This window comes from Ptychodera flava, chromosome 8, assembly GCF_041260155.1.
Source record: "Ptychodera flava strain L36383 chromosome 8, AS_Pfla_20210202, whole genome shotgun sequence".
In the NCBI taxonomy this organism is placed as follows: domain Eukaryota; kingdom Metazoa; phylum Hemichordata; class Enteropneusta; family Ptychoderidae; genus Ptychodera; species Ptychodera flava.
The window spans coordinates 38523481-38536503 of record NC_091935.1 but is presented as its reverse complement, the minus strand read 5'-3'; the positions used below and the strand labels follow the sequence as shown (position 1 = coordinate 38536503).

The following is a 13023-nucleotide window of genomic DNA, read 5'->3' as shown; positions in this document are numbered from 1 at the left end:
CAGATTGATTGACCTTTATTCCTCTTACATATTTTGTCACATTCGCACCTTTGAAACTAAACCCAAGTACACTACCCCTTCTTTCAAAACAAATCATCTAATTCAAGAAGGGAGGTGGGAAGTTGTATGCAATGAGAACAAGTGTAGCGAGAGTGTAGCGAAGCTAAATTAACACTACACTTGAAAGCGTAATGTGTTAGGAGTGTTGGTTTATATTTTATAAAGCATTCTGTTAAATTTGTACATCGAGTTTCTTTGATGTATTGTCAAAATAAAGCCATGAATGGCGTACTTGATTGCTTGTCATGGAAGGATATGCCTGTGTAAAGCGGCCCTATTGTCACAAACGCCCGGTCACCCCCAGGCCTGGGTCACCCCGGTGACCGGAGGCTGTACGAGGAATCCCCAAGTCACTTCAATGCGCGGCCACGCGATCGCGTATGAGTTGTGTTTGTTACATCGTGGGGCGACTCAGCCGTACATCGTACTGCAGCCAAGTCTCACCATTGTAGGGGAGCAGCTGATGATCACGTATTTTCGTCGACTGGCGAAGTCCTCTCTTCCACGTAAGTATCTACCTCCATGGTATCAGTATGCTGCCGCTTTAGCTCTGCGTGGCACTGCTGGTGTGGCAGTGTGTGTAACTGCACAGTGGCTCGAGGTCACGTTTTGCCGTCCGACCCAAATACCTCGAGCGCGAGCTACTGTACTGCAGCTTGTCTGTAACACAGACGTTCTGTTGAGTGGGTAGTTTGTAAAAGTGTAGTTTATGCTACGTTCGGACGTTCTGTTCTGTAGCCTTTTCTTCAAATGGTGATAAGGCTACGGAGGAGAACGTCGGAACGTAGCGGAAACTCCACTTTTACAAACTATCCACTCAACAGAACGTCTGTGGTCTGTAAGCCTCAACACGTACAGCATCATAGGGAAAAATTGTGAGACGCGAGCGAGAAAATGACGCTTTCTCGCAATTAGTTAGAATCTGTTCTTATTCTCACCGCTGAATCTTAAAATAATGTTTTTCTACCGTTATTCTTTCTTGTACCCTTATTGTAAATTGTCGAATCCTTGGTATTCTATGCCATCTTCTGCAATCATATATGTATTTCTTACCCAGAATTACTAAAAAATTGCCAGTGAATGAATCATCTTTTGTTATAATTCCTACGATAACATTCTCTGGAAACAATGTTATTGAAAAATTACAATTTTTCAGCAAGAGCGGAATCAAATACCCGGTTTGGGTATGGAGCCGAGCAGAGCTGTGATGGGTACAAAAATCAGGGAAGGTGATTGCAATTGTGAAATTTACTGATACTTCATAGGACTGGAGATTACCATGATTCATTGTGATAATTGTACCGCTGCGATTCCCCAGGGAAGGCAAAATATCCCCCATGTTTAGAAAGATTCACAGACTGTTTTAAAAATTCTGAAAACATATTTATACTCACTATTCTTCTCTATTCCAACTTTAAATGAGTTGGAAAATTATGCTTGATTAAGATTAAGATTAGTCATGCATATTTATTACCTGATGTCATATGAATTATTTATAGCTACTGAAACCCTGCAAGGTTCACAAGTCTGTAGGGAATGGCATTCACCCCACTATCTGAGCACCAGCCAACCACCTAGCCTGCCAGTCTGCGAAGTTCATTGCTTCAATGTATTCATTTTTGATATTTACATGCCCACAGACTTGGCGAAAGTCTAAAGAGTGCAAAAATGTTGTCAGTTTTGTATTGGAAAAAAATTGTTCCTTGTTCCTTTGGCAGCCTTGTGTACATACATGAATAGTGCATTTGCTGAAATTCCAAAATTTAATTTCTTGTACACAAATGGCCTTATCACACTTATTTTAACCCTTAATAAATGAAATTAATATTATAGAAAAAATGGGAGAAGCCCTGACCATTATCATTAATTTATGGCCAAGGGCAAGAGGAAAATCCAAAATTAACAAGGCTTGGCGAGCATGCTTATTTTGGCTTTCAGTCTTGCCCAAGCCTATAGATAAATGTTAATGGTCAGAGCAGAGTCTGTTATTTCCATGATATTATCAACCTGCTGCGAGGGCAATAGTCAGACATAAACCCATGTATTCAGGCAACAATATCTTCATGGTTATAAATGCTGTATCACATTTAGTTACATACGTATATATGCAGGACATTTTCAAACAATTTTACCATTATCGACCAGCATTGAAAGGATTTTAACAAAAGTCAAAATAGAAGTGTGCACATGTATATTTTACATCTATTCATTAAGTGTCTACTTGGATGTTAAAAACGTTGAAGGGCTTCACTTGCCCGGGTAACCACATCGTCCGCTCGCACGGCTCGTTAGCAGACAGGAGTCTTCCACTAACCACGCCGTGCGGGATACCCCAACTATTTTGCGTTAAGGAGTTTGATGGAATTAGAAAATCAGGCGGGACCAATCAGAGCACGCGTTACACTCAAAGAGAAAACCACGCCTACCTTCCAAACGCCGACCACCGCACTGTTTGTGCACAGCTTTTCTCTCGATTTACTCACTGGTTTACTAGACTTGGTTCAAGTGCGTGATTGTGAGCATGTGAGTTGTGTGAACGTCTGGAATGCAATGATCTGTGTTCTGTTTTCATGTGAAATGTGTGAGTAGGATTATGTGAACGCGTTGAGTGGGGTGAACGCGATACAGGGGAATTTTACCCGGCACAAACTAACTCACTACTGCTATAGCTGCACAGACTAAATAAAAACGCGTTCGATCGCTACCAAATTTTACACGAGGAACTTTTACAAATCATTTTATTTTTTGAAAATTCACCGACTTGAACCAAGTCTCTGGTTTACCTTCGTCCTGTGACACCCTAATGGCTCAAACGGAGATTTAGGAGTGGGAAGGCAATCTTGCCCGAGTTTAATACAGGATTTAATTGTCATGCATGGGGAAATCTTACTGCGTGGTGGGGATAAAGTTACGGGCGATTTTGTCGTCATTCAGAGAGGTGGCGAAAAGTTCTGTTTCAGTGATCGAGGGTTACGAAATGTATGGCAATGCTTTGTATCGTGTGAAGCGTTAGATATCTCCCAAAGAAAAAAAATCGACGAATAAATATGGTGATAGTGCAGAAGATGACTTTGAAAAACTGACGTTTGTTGTCTATGAAAAATTCACCGATGAGTATATTGCTTGCTGAGATGAATAGGTCAATTTTTTTTGAACAACACCCAAACAAAATCCGGTTCTTTGATTTCCAGTTCTAGCATATTTCAGAAAGTCATAGTCCATGTTTTCGAGCCATGCTTGTAGTTGTTTCTCCCGCGGCGTGTCGATGTTCTGTTCTGGTAAATCCTGTTCATCGTCTCACAAACATCGTATGTTTACAATTTTCCAAAGATATGAACAACAGAATAGCTGTCGGCCGCGCCAGTTGAAAGGACCACAATGTCTGAACAACGTCTGAGTAATGGGTTCATCGTGAAATTTTGAGGTCAAAATTGGAGGAGTGGTTTAACAGATTTACTTCGGCGGGTAGAACTTTTCTATTTCGCGCCGCGATCTTTTGAGTTTGGCGGGTTGATGTTTTCACCTTACAAGTTGAGCGACAGCTGGGAATATCTTGCGGTACGACGCGCTGGCAGTTGGGCCTTTGTTTTGACGTTTTGAACACATCGGTTATTTCAGCAGTAGATTTCAGTAGCATGAAATGTAAACAGTGACCACGAATACTTGTAAATGTAACACCGAGAAAAAAGTGGAAAAGACCTATACTACTACATTGGTAGTAACCGATTATCTGATTGGCTATTTACTGGTCACATACAGTCGTGTGGTGGCGCTTTAAAAAACACGATTTAGGGGGTCTATCAGCCAAGGTCTGATTTCGGGAAGCATCCAGCTGCCCGGAGCGGAGACCTTGGCAAGCGAAGATGGGGGTAACCATTAAAACCAGTCAGTACATTATGTTCACACCGACCCGCTAACTCCCCGATGTTCTTTTCAAATCAATTCACTGATTTGCACCCACATCAAGGCATGTAATAAGCATTGATGCACAGTCATGCCCACCCTAAAAATTTGGCAAATCTGGAGATTTTTTAAAAAGTGTATAATTTGGCCCACAAGCACTTCATTTTGTTTTTGTGATTGATTATGATCGTTGTACAATTGACTATTTACATTTTTGCTGAAAAGTTTCAATGTTAGCATTATTATTCATATTCACGGACATAAAAGCAAACCATGATTACTGTGTATTTGTGGCATGGTAATACATAATGAATGAGTGTATGATTTTACTAATCTTTTGACACATATCCATGATTATAAAGTTGAGTATCCATTGTACAGACAGTGAGAAATAGGACTATCTCAAGATTCTAATTGTATTCATTGACATTTGTCTACAGCTGTTAGTATACCTCATGTAACCTGGTCGTAAAGCCTCAGAGGTATATGTATGTGGAACGTAGAAGGAACAAGAATCAAAAGATTGACAACTGATCTTTTACAAATGCTTCATCAGGTAAGATTTGTTTTAAATTTTTAGTCATTTTTTTATTTTTAATTTCCTGCACATCTTGTTCATTATCAGTTAAGCTTTTCGCATGCTCGGTTATATTTGGCGGAGTTGTAGTTCTTTCTTCAACATCAACTCCCTTGACGCTCTGTACATAACTTATATAATACATGTTAGAATATGTGTCTGTACTGTAGTCTCCTTGGCAAAAAAATCAACAGGAAAAAATTGAGCAAGTGCAAATGAAATTCATGAAGTTCCTTTGTTTCAAACATAGCATCCTAACAGCTGAAATAATTATGAAGAATTCTGCAAGCGTTTTAACCTTATCATCGAAGATTGTTTTTACATACTATATTTTTATATGAATATTTTAATAATATGTATGATTGTCCCCAATCATGTTTCATGTTAAATTTGATGTTCCTCAGTAAACTACAAATACTAGAACTCGCACTGTTTTTTAGACTCACAGTATAAAACTCAATGGTTTTAGGTACTTGGCTCTTCAAAGATGTATGGCTACTTTGATGTGTGCATTTCCAACCCTGCCATTGACAACACATTATCTTGTCAAAGTTTCAGATGCCTGGTCAGAATGTCATGCCTAAATTTGTACATATTTTTAATAGTTTCACATAGTTTGTTGTGTGTTGTTTATTGTTTTATTGTACTTCATGCATTCATATTTTTATGTATATTTTATGGAGCCTGTTCCAGGTCTTCCCTTGAAATAAATGTATAAATGAATTTATTGCTACTTGCTTGAATGCACGTCTTGACCTACATTATAGTTTTCTTTAAAAAGGTGCACAATCATCAGTGATTACAATGGGTTTGGTGCAAAGTTATACCAGTGATGAAAGGTTTAATTAAAATTACAGAAGTCATAAACAATCAAGTTTTCTTATCTTAATGAATATAAAAGCCATGTTTTAGAATGAACTGATGTGTAAAGTAATGTCAGCAATGTGCAGGAGATAATATTTACATTACATCCTTGTTAATGTTTTCTTTTCACCCAGTCAGATTCGAGATCCCTTACTGAGGCAGTGCGTCCCATTGTCATTGGATACTGGTCTGACAACCTGGTGAAAACAACATGGTGACAATACCATCCTCCATTGCAAAGCAAATACACAGTGTGTGGCTATGCAAACAGCCAACACTGAACAGAGATGGTGGTGTTGTCATCAATGCAGTGCAAAAACCCATGGAATTGAGGGAGTTTTTTCATCAATATATTTACTTTCCTAAGGCAGTGGGTCCTTGCTGTGGCACAGGTTTGTACTTACATATATCCTGTTCAGTGTTTCCACTGGCTAAATTTACCACTAAGCCATTCTGGCTAATTGAGACCAACGTTGACTAGCTAGAACTATAGCCATCCAAATTACATATAATTTCATCTGTGATTTTGGCCAACTGACAGCTGTATACTCAGGTCCTATCAGTTGCTACAGTAACAATATGACATTAAACTGGTCCCATAATCATTTCCATTCAAAGTAATACATTACCAGGTCCATGGGACATTTGTGATTTTCAAATTTAAGTAGGACCATCCTGAACCACAGATAGTTAGTGGCAATGAAAATAAACAACTATTTTTTATGGAACAAACTGCTTTCTTTATAAGATTCACAACAAATTTTATTTCCCGTGTGCTTCACACTTATGTGACTTGCACTTAATGTATCAAGACGTATCATAAGTATTGCATTATTTACAGGGTAACTTCAAGATGTTTCCTTTCTACCCTTTCCCTTCTGCCTCAGTCATCAAGTGCTTTCAGTTCTCCAATCACAGAGTCTAATTTTTAAACCAACTGTTCACTTTGAGAAGGTGTACTGCAGATAATCACATTTTGTACACTAGGTGTAAACAGTCGCCTCTTTCTATTGGTAGTCCAAACAATGAATGCTTTAATTTCAAAATCAAACTGGGTGTATAGGAATAAATTGCGAGACTGGAGAGAGAAAGTGACGCTTTCCCGCAATTTGTGAGAATCTCTTGTCAATTCTCACAGCTACCAGTGAGAATTCAAAAGTTCTCACCGATGAGTAGTGAGAAATGTACTCTTTGGTGAGATAATAGATTCTCACCAGTTAGAATGGAAATTCTCACTAAGCACTGTGAGAATGGTAATTTTTAAGGTGAGAATGAACCAGACTCACCATTCATTGGTGAGAATCAGACTTGTTGTTAACTGGTGTGAAACAATCTGGTTAATTCTCGCAAGTGAACAATGAGTCTGGTTGATTCTCACCAGTGAATGATTAGTCTGGTTGATTCTCACTGTAAAAATTACCATTCTCACAGTGCTTAGAGAGAATTTCCATTCCCATCGGTGAGAATCTATTATCTCATCAAGAAGTGCATTTCTCAGTGCTCAATGGTGAGAATTAAACTATTCTCACCGATAGCAGTGAGAATGGCAATTAAGAGATTCTCACCAATTGTGAGAAAGCGTCACTCTCGTTCCAGTCTCACAATTTTTTCCTATAATGGCCACTTGATGTCTTACAGAAAAAAAAACTGATTCGTCTCTTATTCAAACACTAGCCATGGAAATTCAGCAAACTATTCCTGGTACACTTTCATTTTTTGTAACTAGTCCTACCCTGCAACTCTGCGGACAACCTGTGCAATTATCGTTTTTGCTTACTTGCAATCGAACACGACTTAGCATGTCGCAGTGTGCTGCTTGTTGTTCAGCATGGTAAACATTCAACTGGACAATATCCTGGGCAATATCTTCATGCAAATATTATGACCTATGCCTATCCACAATACAGTGTTACTCAGTACTGGTACACATCATGACAGAAGGTGACCGCTGCCTATCCACAAATACATGTACACGGTATGGAAGATGACCCAGGCCTACATGCACACGATATGGAATATGTCCCAGGCCTATCCTCAATCCAAATGCATTCACATGGTATGGAAGATGGCACAGACATATCCAAAATACACATAATATATGCAACGGAAGATGACCTAGGCCAATCCACAATACGCATACATGCACACAGTATGTATATGTAAGATGACTCAGGCCTATGTAGAATACATAATGGGAGATGACCAATGTCTATCATCAATACAAACAGTCTGTACCTGTATTGTATTCAGGATAGGCCTGTATCATCTTCAATAATGTGTATCTGTATTTGTATTCATGATAGGCCTGGGTCATCTTCAACAATTAATGTTTACCTGTATTTTATTGTATTGTATTCAGGATAGGCCTGGGTCATCTTCAACAATGTTTACCTGTATTGTATTGTATTGTATTCAGGAAAGGCCTGGGTCATCTTCAATAAAAACACTGTACCTGTATTTGTAATTGTATTCAGGATAGGCCTGGGTCATCTTCAATAATGTGTACCTGTATTTGTATTCTGGATTGCCCAGGATCATCTCCATAGCGTGTACATGTATTTGTTGATGGTTGACCGGGGTCACCTGCGATGCTGAGTAATTGTATTGTGGATAGACCTGGGTCATCTTATTTAGAATGTTTACATGTGTGTAATGCTTATCATCATTAGGGTTAAGGACATTATGAGTGTTTGAAATTCATTAACATCCCATCATCAAATGTATTTTAATCATTCAGGTTATCATTGTCATTTAAAGAGTTAGTAATCATGAGTCTATGTGTTTACAATTCAGGATCAGCAGTGAATGCTGCAATGTCAAGGATGAGAAATACCATTGCCTTGACAAAGAGCAGTAAAGAACAAAGTGGAGGGCTTTGAATAGGACTTTGTCATGACATTTACAATGAAAGATGAATGGAAATGATCAAACAACAGGTAAGTTTTTTCCTTTTCAGTCCTTACTCCCAAGAATATATACACAAGTGGTTGTTGCAAAGATGTGCTGGAACTGGTATCTTGTAACTTGCACAAAGTGTTTTATATTAGTTGTCTTTATATAGCTAGCATGTTTACGATTACAAGAATACTAATTAGAAACACAGGTTCACTGATACATTTCTGTATTTTAATTGTCTTTATATAGCTAGCATGTTTACGATTACAAGAATACTAATTAGAAACACAGGTTCACTGATACATTTCTGTATTTTAATTGACATTGCCAGCAGCAACTATGTAGGTCATCAGCTTAACACTAATCCATCCAGATACTATACACAGCATACATGTTACAGCAATTCTCATTCTTAAACTGCGCAGGACATTGGTTGAGCAAGAAGAAAACGGTGTGGTTGAGATGTCTACGTTAGAGAAATATGTATATAGCGGAGAGAAAAATAAATTTATTTGTTTTTTTTTTACACAAGAATTCTTTGATATTTAACACACAAATAAACTAACTTTTTGTGAAGAGAAATTATATGTTTTATGTTCCATGATTGGTCCATGATTGTCTTCCATGAGTTTATTATTATTACTATGTTAGGGAACAGGTGTGTATATCCATGCAGAAGAGGAAGCAAGATAAATCCAAAACCGACTTTAAGGCAGCATTTTACCGCAAAGAAAGGAACCAGCTACCAGGGACAGTTTTCTCAAGATGAAGACAGTGGATTGCACCTCCATTTGGTAGAGGATTTCCTATTAGTCAGTATGGTGGACAGACGTAACCCTTACACTGCTCAGCACACAGATTGTATGTACATGTATGTTAGGATCAAAAACTCCTAAACCACTACACCTACCACAGACGAACAGTGGGCAACTTAACAGATATAACCCGCAATACTAAGCATCATCATATTACAGCTTGTACACAGAACTGTTTAAGGTAGTCCAGCTCAAAGAGAGGAAAAATTCAACTTTCAGAGCACTGAGAAAACACAATTATTATTTCATGCCTCCCCTCAGTATCATGGTGATCTCTGTAGTATAATAACAACCTGTAGGTAATTGTCACTTGTGATGATTGTTTATAAACATTCCATTATCACTTTTTCTGCTCCAGAGGTGTACATGTCAATCAGGACCCAGATTTACATATACTGGTCAATAACATTGCAATGTGCACATGTATGATATATATAGGTACTTGTTTCCCATAAGCTTTCAGAAGAAGAACAAGAAACTAGAGTTGATATTAAAAAAATTGTGAAAATTCATCAAAAGATACAGCTACACTGCAGCCCAAATTTCATTGGGAGCTGTCATTATTTACAGCCTGGGGGGGGGGGGGGGATGTTGGAGGAATTTTGTTGGAAACTCTAAAATTTCAAGTACCCGCCCCCCCCAAACCATGATGATTTGAGTAACCCCCTCTCTCTTACATGGAAATTTTGACTGACCCCCCCCCCCCCCACACTCACTTTTGAAAACTTAACCCTTTTCCTGCCAGACGGTAATAACTGTATCACTTCCCCATCAGCCAAGTCAGTAAAAAGTGGTATTGAGCAAAAAAATGACGTATTTTCACCCACTTGGCTTGGTATGTTATAGCATCTTTTGTCCAAAAAAATCAACTTCACAGTATGATGTTTTCAACAGCCTTCAAATGTACAGTATTATGTTAAAATACATCATATGGAATACGTTGTGTTTCATTAATTTTAACCATCTTGACCTGGCGGTGAAAAATGGACTTGGCAGGAAAAGGGTTAATTTCAATACATGTATTTCTATAATTTACATAAATACAGCAATAGTAAAGACCATTCAAATCCTAGTGTACCCTGCTAGATAATCATTGGTTATCTCATGACGGTTGAAAAAGGTGAAACCAACAAAATGAAATTCAAAGTCACAACAAAACATAGATGTCAAAGGTCACACTATAACCAGTATACAACTACATACAGTATTGTTTAATATGGATGGGTATCATGACAGGGTCCTCACTGGGATATCTGATAGGGTAGACTTTGAAAGTACTGATTGAAGAACATGCGGAAGGCTGATGGGGAAAGTGTCCGACGGGCTTGCTCCTCTCCCTTGCATGGAAAAATTTGAGAAATTGTAGTGTGCATTGGTGCAGTTTGGCGTAATCTCAGGGGTGTTTTCAATGTGTAATTTTACTGAGTAAAAATTTGTAGAAATTGATGTGTGAAGTGGTGCAATCTGAGAGGTACGTGTTTCAATACATTTTGCACCAAAAATTGAGTAACCGCCTTCTTTCTCTCAACATTTTGAGTAACCCCCCCCCCCCCTTATAGCTTTCAATATTTTGAGTGACCCCCTTCACATTCCTCTGACACCCCCCCCCCCCCCCCCCCCCAGGCTGTAAACAATGATGGCTTCCAAGGAGACATATCTTCAAGCTTGTGCGATATGGATTTCAGGCAATGTCAACTTGTGGACAGGGTACAGAGATTTATGTTGCAGATTATTGCAAATTGGACTAACTCGTGAATACAGTACATGAAGTCCCATTCCATTATCAAGAGCAAAAGCTCAAAACTACATCTGAAACTTGCTTTGGAGATCAAAACTATTGCTTGCAATAAGTAAAAATTCATGTTATCAGAAATCACAAGCACACCTTTAGCAGTCTGACAAGCTTATGAAAAATAGATATTTACAAGTATATATGTTATCAGTACTTGTTACTTGTATTCCAAGGAATATAACTTTAAAAAGAACAGACATGGAATCAAATGGTTAAATTCTATTTTAGCTCTGCAGTTAGTGTGAATGAGCTTATTTTTAGCTACTATAGTCTATAGAAGCTATTGGGATGGGTATCCGTCCGGCGTCTGTCTGTATGTATGTATGTATGTATGTATGTATGTATGTATATGTATGTATGTCTAATTGTGAGGCGTCCGTCCTCTCAAATATCTTGAGAAACGCCATACTTACTGATTTGATATTTGTTGTGTAGATGATTTATATGATTTTGAGAACCAATTTTTTCAATTTTTTGATATTGTTGAAAATATCCAAATTAGTGCCAAAAAAGGCGTTTTTGGTAAAAAATCTTCTTCTTCATAACCGCTGGTCAGACAGCTTTATTATTTGGTATACAGATCCCAAGGGATAGCCCAACTTAGATTTGTTCAAATTGTGATGATATGTGCAAATCTGTATTTTTAAGGAATTTTTTTGTCATTTTTGGTCAAAACTTTATTTCATCAAACCGCTCATCTGACAGCTTTGATATTTAGTATACAGGTTCCTACAGATAAACTTGATATGATATATTGAATATATGACGAAATCTGCAATTTTGTTTTTTGGTGCTATTTTTGCCATTTTTGGTCAAAAAATGTGTTTCTCAAAACTACTTGTCTGATGCCTTTGATATTAGGTATACAGGTTCCTAGGGGTTGTCTTAGTGTGATATATTGAAATTTGATGAAATCTTCAATTTTCGTATTTTTTGGTCAATTTTTGCCATTTTTGGTCAAAATATTTGTGTTTCAAAAGTTACTCATCTGATAGCTTTGATATTTGGCAGACATGTTCTTAGGGATGATCTTAATGTGACATTGTGAATTTTTACAGCTGTCCTGAAATGAGCTAGCAAAGATTTCCACCCTCTTCATCAATAAGTGTCAGAAATAGTCTCTACACTCTACATAATACAGTTGAGCTCTATCCGCTGCCATTCACTTGCTTACAAATGAGAACTTTTAATGCTACCAATATGTCACAAACCATTAAAAGAGAGTTTCCATGTTGTTTAGAAATGAATGTATTCATGACATCATTGTCAATTGGAAAAAGCCTCCACTACATTTCTTCCTCAGTGACTTTGCTGTGCTTCACTCACTCAGTGACCCCCCCCCCCCCCCCCCCCCCTATTTTAACCATCATAGATCACAGTGTCCCACCTTTCCAAATCCTTGGAAAAACACTCACTGAAACCGACAGGTACATACCAACAAATTTGTCACACATAGTTATTCTCTGGACTCCACAGCAGGGCTCTGTCAGTCACTAGGTCACTTTACAACCAACTTTACAACATAACAACCAATACTTTGAATAGGTCTAGTGGACCCCAGTTCAGTTGGTTAGAAGCAACATATTTGAGAATAGAAAACTTTGTGAACCTGTTTTATGCAGCTATAGGTATGATGCATCATTTTCCTCAGAATATTTCAGATTATGTACAATGGTCAGTCTTAGGCTTTATGTTCCCATTGGTATGCCTGTAAAAATATGCAGCCAAGTATTAAAGCTGTGTATTGTGAAATTCTCTTGTTACACAGTAAAGACTTTTATCACAATACTGCATGCTGATTTACATGGGATAATGATCTCATCCCCAATTGGCAGGATTGACATTGTATCAGCTGTACACTGATGTACATGTATACTTGAAACTTCCTCACGTATGTAAGATTTAATTGATTCCTCCAGTAGTTCAAATTACATTGCATTTGTAACCTTTGTAATTAAGGAAAATATATGTTAGTTTTTTCCAAGGCCTGCATATGTAAGAACACTTGGTTGATTGTGTATCACTCTTTTACAATGTAATACAGATATTTTAATGGTAAATAAAACCTCCTAACAAGCTTTTATACAGCATAACATGTATTTCTGTCTCTGTCATAT

The 13023-nt window shown here is 37.9% G+C and overlaps 1 long non-coding RNA gene across 1 annotated transcript; it reads left to right on the top strand.

Annotated features, from left to right (window-relative positions):
• The first annotated feature begins 242 nt into the window (after positions 1 to 242).
• On the top strand, positions 243 to 9024 carry LOC139139276 (uncharacterized). The gene is made up of 5 exons (XR_011553766.1): positions 243 to 566; positions 4404 to 4519; positions 5539 to 5796; positions 8198 to 8340; positions 8951 to 9024. It is a non-coding gene; the product is annotated as an uncharacterized lncRNA (long non-coding RNA).
• The last annotated feature ends 3999 nt before the right edge of the window (positions 9025 to 13023 follow it).